Raw genomic sequence first — 10,606 nt, 5'->3', positions numbered from 1 at the left:
TACAGATTATGCCTTCCTTGTACTTCATGTCCATGATGCCATCTGGAAGGAAAGGGGATTATTAACCAAATGCCCCTATTAAATATGGACCTGAAATTATATCTCTATTAGAGGCAGTTCATCTCCCTAAAGAGGTTGCTGTAGTACATCTTAGAGTACATCAAAAGGGAGAGAATTTAGAATCTAAAGGAAATAACAGCCAACTGGGCAGCCAAACTGGCAGCTTAAACTAAACTAGCTATGAGTCTTACACTAGTCTCTAATCCCTTAAGCACTGTTGTTTCTACTTTATACTATAGAGGTGGACAACAAAGCACTTGGAGAAGGATATACTAAATCTGCCAAGGGATGGTATAAGAATGAAAAAGGAAAAATCTTTGTCTCTAAGGAAAAACAATGGAAATTAGCAACAGGCCTGCACCAGGCTACTCAGATGGGAAGAGAAGCTTTACGGAATTTCATCAAACCACTGTTTGATGGCATAGAATTAAGAGCTGTCTCACAAAGGTATGCAAATCCTGTGCAGTATGTGCTAAGGTTAATCCAGAAGGTGTACTATGACTACCCCCTCTTTTCACACCTGTCCAAAGTCATGCAACATATCCCAGGGAAGACTGACAAAGTGATTTCACACAAATGCCACCTTGTAAGAGATATAAATATCTATTAGTCTATATAGATACCTTTACTGGATAGGTAGAGGCCTGTCCATGTAAGACAGACAAGGCTACTGAAGTAACAAAGACTTTATTAAGGAATATCATCCTGGTTTGGGCTCCCTCAATCTCTTCAAAGTGACAATGGCCCATCCTTTATAGCCTAAATAACTCAAAAGGTAGCCCACACCCTTAAAATTAAATATTTTTTTACATACAGCCTGGCATCCTCAATCATTAGGCAAAGTTGAAAGGCTTACTTACCATAATTTAAAAAGACACTTCACTAAGATGAGCATAGAAACACAAGAAAAATGGGTAACTCTTTTATCAATAGGTCTTTTAAGAATGAGAACTACCCCATGGGAACGATTAGGGTTAAGTCCTTTTAAATTAATATATGGTAGACCTTTCCTTACCATTGATTTATCCTTGGACCCTGATTATAATAATCCGCTACATTTTTCATTAGAAGCTGGATTAATCCATAAAACTCTTAACGAATATGCTAGTAAGGTACTGCCAAAACCAGACCCTAATGGAGATCAAAATTTACTTTGCAAACAATCTCCAGATAACTGGTTTATTTAAATGATTGGAAGACAAACAACTCAGAACTAATTCGAAAATGGAAGGACTTTACGGGGCCATATTAAGCACTCCCACTGTGGTGAAACTAAAAGGTCATTCAACATGGACTCCTATTTCTAGAATTAAACTTATAACCCCTTCAACACAGGACAACAATGAACGGGACGATGTGCCCTCATATTCCTGGGAACTGATGGAAGAGCTCAAGTTCCTCTTCAAACAACAGGAAAAAAAAGAGGGTTTTCTTTTACTTGCCATCTACACACCATATCTAAATGGTAACTCTCTTCTACAATGGGCATAGAGTGGCCCTTCATAAATACACAAAGAAGGACTTAGAGGACTCTCAAAATAGCAATAGATTATTAAACACTGAAATAAATGTGTAAAGCTGTTCTACACAATAGAACAGCATTAGATGGTTTGACAGCTGCATAAGAAGTAACACGTGCCATTATTTTATTTTTTAAGATTTTATTTATTTATTTGACAGAGAGACACACAGCGAGAGAGGGAACACAAGCAGGGGGAGTGGGAGAGGGAGAAGCAGGCTTCCCACTGAGCAGGGAGCCTGATGCAGGGCTTGATCTGAGGACCCTGGGATCATGACCTGAGCCGAAGGCAGACGCTTAACGACTGAGCCACCCAGGCGACCCAGCACGTGCCATTATTAAAACAGAATACTGTGTCTACGGTCCAGATCATGACAAAAAATGTAACAGGATTACTTACTGATATGAATAATCAAATGGGTGCTTTTAAAGACTCTACATTGTCCCTTAATGATTAGTTAAGTTCTTGGAGGACTATGGCCTAGGGTCTTATCACACTTCTTATTTTTATTATAATATTAATCCTAATGTGTTGTCTCTTCCGCTTTGCTTTCTCCTATTGTCGAGGTACACATAAACAGTTCCTGACTCCTTTGTTGAGAGATGATCCTTACTACACGAAAACAGTCCTTCCTTGATATCCACTCTGTACTCTGCAGCAGTGGCCTTCCGTAAATATTATTTGTAGGGACAGATTGTGACCAATTTCGGTCCACAGGCAGGAACTTCTCTACAACTCCCTGTCAACTTGAAGAAGTTACAGAAGATGAGCCCTTCACCCTTTAACAACCTTAAAGATTTGAGGACTGAAGTTTGGTCAGGGATAAAATGATGAGAGAAAGCAGCAGGAAAACGTCTACCCTTAGCCCAGAAGATGGACCTAAAGCCTGCATAGTTTCCATAAGGATCAAACTGTGCTGGTTGCTACAGTCTTTAAGGGTCTTATGACTGCCTGTGTATCTCACCAATAGTTAATATTGAGCTCAATAATAAGCACCAGAGAAATCTTGCCAAAGTAGTTTTGCCAGTAGAAATTCAAAGAAATTCTAAGAAACTTTTGTAATCTGATACTCCCTGCATGCCCCCTTCCCTTCGATTACTAAGTATATAACCACCTCACACAGCAAAAAAAGTTCAGCTCTTTCTGCCCACGGGCCCTGCCCTCCATGCTATTTAAGTAAACTTACTAAGTTGCACCTTAAACGGCTCAAGAAATTCTTTGACAGTGGGCATCACTTCTACCTCTAGGGAAGAAAAATTTGGCAACGGTTCCTATCTGGCACGGTACCTGACCCATAGTAGGCTCTCAAGAAATCAAGAATGTATCGATATACGAGTTTGCAAAGGCAGTCGCCTTAGATTTTTTTCTACCCTAACACAAAGGCCTGCAGCCCAGACCCTCCAGAGCACTGGGGCGCTCCAGGGACTCACTGGGCAGAGTCACTCGAAGGCTATGTGCCAACTGCAGTAGGGCCCCAAGCCCGACCTTTTAACTCCACTGGTGTAAAAGCCCTTTTCTTGTTCAAGCCACTCCTCACAATAACCCTGTCAGGTTGGTATCCCTATGTCCCATTAGAGCTGAGATCTGGGACAGCTCAGTGACTTACCCCAGGTCTGGCAGCCAGTGTCCCGTAGTGTCCCGTGTAGCCGCAACAAACAGGAGTTGTGAGGGCGGTGATGCTGAAGAGCTCCGTCGACCGCCAACAGAGAAGGCGGCTCCTATCTCCTGCAGGCCCAGGTTCGGGTATGGCCTCCAAGACCTTCCTTCGCTGCAACCAGACCTGGGCTGGAGAAACCGCGGCCTAAGGCAGACAGCAGGCTCAGAGGTCTCAGTGGCGCAAACCCCCGCATGTCTGGCTGAAAAAATGGCACTAAAGGCTGAAGGGTCCCTCAAGGGGTCTCCAAAACCCCCTCGGTGAGTGTAAATCAAGACTTCTTATTTCATAGAAGTAAAGCAGACAAGCCCTCACGGCTCTGGGTGGGGGGAAGCGGGCAAAGGCCATTCAGAGCCTGAGGAGGGCTTGGCTCAGACCCCGCCCCTCGACGTGGCCCTGCTCCAGAGCACTGGAGACTAGAACCCCAGCCTAACCCACACGTGCTTCATATTAGCCCATTCATTTCCCCGGGTGGGGGTGTGAGTGAATGCTAGCGGCCAAGCAACAGGTGCTAGAGACAGACCTCTATAATGAAGACATAGGCACCGTCCGTGTCCCGAGGGAGGAAAGATAATTAAGCCAAAAGTTGTAACAGAATGAAAACTGCTGTGATGAGGGAAGTAAAGGTGTATATCCCAGTGTAGGAGGGTACAGGAAAGAACCTTTTAAATAAGGAGAAAAAATAAAGTAGTTCCCTTAAGGACTTCTAGTTTCCCTTTGAAATAGAGTCCTAGTACATCTGCGAGGTGGTGAGGGACAGAAGTTTGAGGAAAATGGAGAAGGTTTGAGATAGTTTTGAGAGGGATGCACCAGTTGGCTGAGGACACAATGATGTAAGTGCCACAGTGTTAAGTGTAAGCAAGTGCCACACAGGCACTCAGTAAAGAAACATGGCTTTAATGAATGAATGAACGAATAAGTTTCAGGTGGTATTGTAGTTGTCCATTGGTTGTAGACCATGAATTTACAGTGGTACCAATATACTTATGTGAATGATCTTACTAGAGGGTAGCCTGGAAAAGGCAGAGAGTTTGGATTTTGCGAGGCAAGAAAAGAGAAGAGTGGGTAGGGGTGGAGGGCTGTTTTGGATGCTGGTTAAGTGATGGGTCCTAAAATCTATGGTGTAGAGAAGACAAGTGGTTGCTGATAGAGAAAGTGGAAGGATGGACGGGAGGTACTGACATGGTTGAAGACTGGCATGTGGACATAGGCTAGAAGGAAGGACTAAAGGTTGAGTTCAGAGGGTGAGATAGAAACTGCATTATTTCAGCAGGCAGAGCAGTTCCTTGCGAGTAAGGCCTAGGTTGTGGTCATAGCTCTATTGGAATAGAGGCAAAGAACTCTGAGATTGAAATTCTAGATCTGGGAAATGCGGTGCCAACTTAATGGATGGTCCATCACAGGGATGTCTAGATCTCCCAGATAGCTTTCCCCTCTTTGAGATCCCTGCCCTGGACCCCATGCTGCCCCTCCTCCCATCTCCCAAGGTGTCTAGAAGTACCTGCATTCGGACTTGACAGCAAGCTTCATAGCTCAAGGAGGCAGTCGTGTGGCTGTGAGCCCAAAGTCGGGAGCTGGACCATGAGAGAGGGCTGTAGTAGACATCTGTTTGTATTTGTTTTATTTTGTCACCTGTCATTCTGGGAATTGTACCTCAATTGCCCTCTAGAGAAACTAACCGCATTTTTTAGTGTCAGTCCATGTGCAGGTGTAATTGTCTTCCCCCACACCTCTACTCAGGCTTGCCCCAAAAGAGGATTTCACTCAACTGGCTCAGCTGGCCACAGTGACTGTTTTAGGGAGAGGCAAACAATCCACCTGTAGGTTTTGTTGTGATACAGGCACCCCATTTTCTAAACTTGAATGTGGGAGGATGTAGCTTCTAACTTGCTAACAGTCATCCAGTCACCACCTAAAGCCTAAGAATGAAGCTAGCACAGAAGAGGGAGAGTCAAAATATGGAAATAAAATAAATTCTGATGACATCCCTTGAGACCCTGCATCAGCACTGCTGCCTGAAACTAACCCTGCTCCCAGACATTTCAGCTACATGATTGTTCACTATACAAGAAGGTTCTCTATCTTTGGCTCCATCTTCTGGGCTACCCCAATGAATATGTATTAACCTGAACCTGTCAGTGCCTCATTTTGTCTTCTTGTTAAAGATACAGAGAGTACCAACGTCAGAGAGTGATGAAGATTAAACAGGTTAATAAGTGTAAAATCATAAATTTGTTATACAACACCAAGGTATAAGTGAAATCTTATTAATTTTTCCAAATTAAATTGAATCTGGCTCTTCGCCACTAGAGTAAGAAGAAACCCATTTGGGTATCATGGCAGCTCACCTTCCTATTCAGTGTGGGGGATGGTGAGGTGGGGTTGGTGGGAGTATACTGCTAAAAAATACTGAGAAAAGGGCCTCTGATGTTCAGTCCATTATGGCTATCATTAGGATGCTCATTGTCCAACCCTACATGGTCCATTTGAAAGCAGGGGGTTCCATACCCAGGCCAGAGATCAATTTTAATGCCTGTCTTTGAATGCAGTTCATACTTCAGTAACTAATGAGTGACCTGAGTTGAACAATCAAAGAGCCAAAATTAGCATATAGATATTCACACACATGTGCCACTCACACAGCTGTTGGTACCATCTCTCTGGAGTAACCTGTGAGCAAACTATTGAACATGAGATACTTCTAACTGGGGCAGAGAGGTGAACCAGGATGACAGCATCTTCCCTGACAAACCCCCAACCTGGGTCATGGAGCTAAAAGTTCGGCCCCCTATTGTTCTGGAGTATGAATAAATGTAGTAGAAGGGGAAGATGGTAGACTCCAGGACATTTTCACGGAGGTCAAGGTAAGAGTTGGAGAGCAGTGCTCATATCGTCAGCCTTCATTAGGAAAGTTACAGGCAGGTGGCAGCAATTCTTCACCAAGAGATCCAGAGACACAGATGTCTTCTTTTGCATCAGAATTCAGAGCCTAACCATCCCCAAACTTCGTTTTCACATTTTGCTATGTGAAGCTAATTATCCCTTGTCTTTCGTGGTGACTGAGTGAGGACTATTCTTGTGTAACTGTCCTTTTCTCCCTCCACAAGCTGTGTAGAATTCAAGTTAGTGAGGGAAGCAGAAGAAAGACTGGTAGACCCAAGTTATAGGGTGGAGTCTTTATTGGTTTTTCTCCGTTTGACAAGCCCTGGATGTTTTTAATAGTAATTTTAACTTTTTTTTTTTATAGTGACAGTATGATATAAACAAGAAAGTGTTTTAAAAATCTGTCCCCTGAACAGGTACAAAAGAAAGAAACTGGCATGAAGGTGGGTATGCCCTGTCACTGTCAAGCTCCCTCCACGACCTTGGTCACCTTGTAGAAGTCAAAGCAAGCACTCAGTAAGAGCTGAAGCCTACACTTCTCTTTTGGAAGCCTAGACTTCTGGGGTGCCTGAAATCTATACTTCAAACCCAGTGCAGACAGAAGGTAACTCCCTTCTATTAGAATAAACCAACACGTTTTGAAATAATAAATATTCTTGATTATGAAAAACAAAGATCATCCCCTCCAGAGGAGGTAGGGCATGGAAACTATAAAATTTTTTCTATCTAGATTGAACTTTTTGAGTGAGAGAAGTTTTTCTCTTAGGAGGGGCTGGAGAAACATTTTCTGACTAAATGAGTCATCTGCAAAGATGGAGCCAAGGGAGTGGTTGAAGGTGGTCTAAACCACCTGACATCCTTGTGTTGGCAGGCCTGGCTGGGAGAGAGGCTCCCTGGGAGGACATAAGATCAATATACAAAAATCACTTGTACTTCTCTATGCTAGCAATGAAAGCATTGAAAACATAAATTTTTAAAAAGGTACTGCTTACAATAGAATAAAAACCCATAAAATGCTTAGAGGTAAATCTAACACAGTATGTATAAGATTTACATCCTTAAAACAATGCAAATTTATTTTCTCACAGTTTCCTTGGGGAAGGAGTCTGGGTATGAATTAGCTGGGTCCTCTGTTCAGGGTCTCACCAGACTGAAATCAAGGTGGTGGCCAGGGCAATGGTCCTCCTCTGGAACTTGGGATCCTCTTCCAAACTTTTTAGGTTGTTGGCAGAATTTAGTTCACTGCAGTTGTAGGATGGAGATTCCTTCTTTCTTTCTTTTCTTTTTTTAAAATTAATTTATTTATTTGTCAGAGAGAAAGAGAGAGAGCACAAGCAGGGGGAGTGGCAGGCAGAGGGAGAAGCAGACTCCTCGCTGAGCAGGGAGCCTGATGAGGGACTCAATCACAGGACCCTGGGACCATGGCCTGAGCCAAAGGCAGACGCTTAACTGACTGAGCCACCCCAGTGTCTCATGGTTCCTGCTTTCTTGATGGCTGTCAACAGCAGCTATTCTCAACTCCTAGAGGCCACATGCTATTTCCTGCAACATGGAAGTTTGCTCTTCCAAGGCCCACAAGTGAAACCTTATTCATGCTTTGACTCTCTCTTTTTTTAAGGTCTTCCATCTGATTAAGTCAGGCCAACCTGTCTTCTTCCTTTTGATTAACTCAAAATCAACTGCTTTGGGTCTTTAGTTATATCTATAAAATCCCTTTTTAATGTAATGTAAGAGTATAGGAGTGAAATCTATCATATTCACAGTCCTGCCTACACTCAAGGGAGGGGGATTGATTACACAGGATGTGCATACCAAAGTGGTGGAGGGAGGTTCTTAGGAACTATTTTAGAAGTCTTCCTATCATTATGTTTACTGAAAGACTCAATATTTTTGAGATGTTCATTTGCCCCAAGTTAATTTACAGATTCGATGCAATCCCAATCAAAATTCTTAGAATCTCTTTTATAGAAATTGAAAAGCTGGTTTTAAAATATATACATAAAATGAGCACTGATGTATAGAATTGTTGAATCACTATATTATACACTTGAAACTAATATAACACTATATGTTAACTATACTAGAATTAAATTTTTTAAAATATTGCCTCTAAAATAAAATAATACACATAAATCCATTTGGCCTAGTATAGGCAAAGCAATTTTAATAATGAAGAATGAGTCGGGAAAACTTAAACTATTCTAATAGCTACAGTAATCAAGTCTGTTTGGTACTGGTAACAATAATAGAAAAGAGGTAGTGGAACAAATTAGAGAAGTAGATCCATTTATACATAGATAGGTTTCTTATATCAAATTTGCCAGTACCAGGACGCCTGGGTGGCTCAGTCGGTTAAGGGTCTGCCTTCAGCCCAGGTCATGATCTTGGGATCCTGGGATCGAGTCCTGCATTGGGCTCCTTGCTCAGCAGGGAACCTGCTACTCCCTTTAACTGCTGCTCCCCCTGCTTGTGTTCAGTCTCTCTCTCTGACAAATAAATAAATAAAATCTTTAAAAAAAAATTTTTTGCCAGTACTATTCAATGGAAAAGGAAGTTCTTCCCAAAAAATGGTACTGAATTTATAAGGAAAAAAAATGTCCCTTGAATCCTACTTCATACTGTATGAAAAGTTAACTTGGAAAACATCACAGACTGAAATGGTTTATTTATTTTTTAAGATTTATTTATTCATTTTAGAGAGCGGGGGTGGGGAGAAAGAGAGTGAGTGCAAGGGGAGGGGCAGAAGGAGAGGGAGAGAGAGAATCTCAAGCAGGGCTCTACACCCAGCACAAAGCCCAACGTGGGGCTCAATCTCACAACCCTGAGATCATGACCTGAGCTGAAATCAAGAGCCTGATGCTCAACCGACTGAGCCACCCAGGTGCCCCACAGACAAATGCTAAAGCAAAAAATGTAAAAGTTCTAGGAAAAAAACCACAGGATGAAGTCTCTGTGACCTGGGGTTTCTTAGGATACAAAAAAGATACAAAAAACACAAAATCTAAGAGAAAAGATGGACAAATTGGACTTTGTCAAAATTATAAACTTTGTTTTTTTAAGAAAATGAAAGGCAAGCCACAGAGTGGGAGAAAATATTCATAACATGTATTTCAGATGGCTGTACAAAGAACTCTTAGAACTCAAGGAGAAGAGACAACTCATCAAAGTATTCAAAAGGCTTGAATAAATGTATCGTTAAAAAAAGACATGAATGGCACATTAGTAAGTACATGAAATTATGTTCCACATCATCAGTGATCATGCAAATGAAAATCCAAATACATACCATTACACACCTATTAAAATGGCTAGAATTAAAATGACTGACTGTACCAAGTGTTGGTCAGAATATGGAACAACTAGAGCCTTCAGATAATGTTGGTATAATGTAAAATGGTATAATCACTTTGGAAAAACATTTGGCAGTTCTTAAGCAGAAAAATAAATGCTTAGCATATAACCTTGCCATTTACACTTCTAGGATTTACCTGAGAAAATGAAGATATATATCCACACAAAGTCTTGTACACGAATGCTTATAGCAGCTTTATTTGTGGAAGCCGTAAACTCTAGACGGCCCAAATGTCCACTAGCAAGTGAATGTGTAAACAAAATGTGTAGTATCTACATAATAGAGAGAAAGAAAGAAAGAAAGAATAAAAGAACAGGAAGAAAGAAAAAGGACAGGAAGAAAAGGAAGGAAGGAAGGAAGGAAGGAAGGGAGGAAGGGAGAGGGAAAGAAAGAAAGAAAGAAAGAAAGGGAAAGAAAGAAAAAAGAAAAGGAATGAATTATTGCCATGCAAAATTATGGATGAATCTCAAGATAATTATACTGAGTGAAAGAAACTTTTGTAAAAGGATACACACTATATTATTTCATTTATAGAAAATTCTACCAAAGCAAAGTAATCCATAGGAACATAAACAGGATCAGTGGTTGCCTGATAACATGAATGGACAGTGAGATGGATTGTGAAGGGATCCAAGAAAAACTTTTGGGGTAATGCAATTGTTTTCATCTTGATTGTTATTGTCAAAACACATTATATTGCACATCTTAGATTTGTGCAGTTTATTATATGAAAATTATACCATAATAAAGTTGTAAAAAAAATAGAATTCCTAGGGGCACCTGGGTGGCCCAGTCAGTTAAGCTTCTGCCTTCAGCTCAGGTTATGATCCCAGGGTCCTGGGATTGAGCCCACAATGGGCTCCCTGCTCAGTGGGGAGCCTGCTTCTCCCTCTCCCTCTGCCCCTCCCCCTGCTCATGTTCTATTTCTCCTTCTCTCTCTCAACCCCCAGCGCATGCACTCTCTCTCTCAAATAAATAAATAAATGAAATCTTTAAAAAAATGGAATTTCTATAAACTAGCAACAAATCAGAAAATGTAATTTTAAAATGGTATAATATGCAAGAAGAGAAAATAAAGGACCTAGAAATACATATATTATAACATTTAAAAATGTATGGGGAGAATTATAAAAGTTT

The sequence above is a fragment of the Leptonychotes weddellii genome, chromosome 2 (assembly GCF_054177405.1).
Source record: "Leptonychotes weddellii isolate Sample4059 chromosome 2, ASM5417740v2, whole genome shotgun sequence".
Classification (NCBI taxonomy): Eukaryota; Metazoa; Chordata; class Mammalia; order Carnivora; family Phocidae; genus Leptonychotes; species Leptonychotes weddellii.
Note: the sequence above shows the minus strand (reverse complement) of the source record.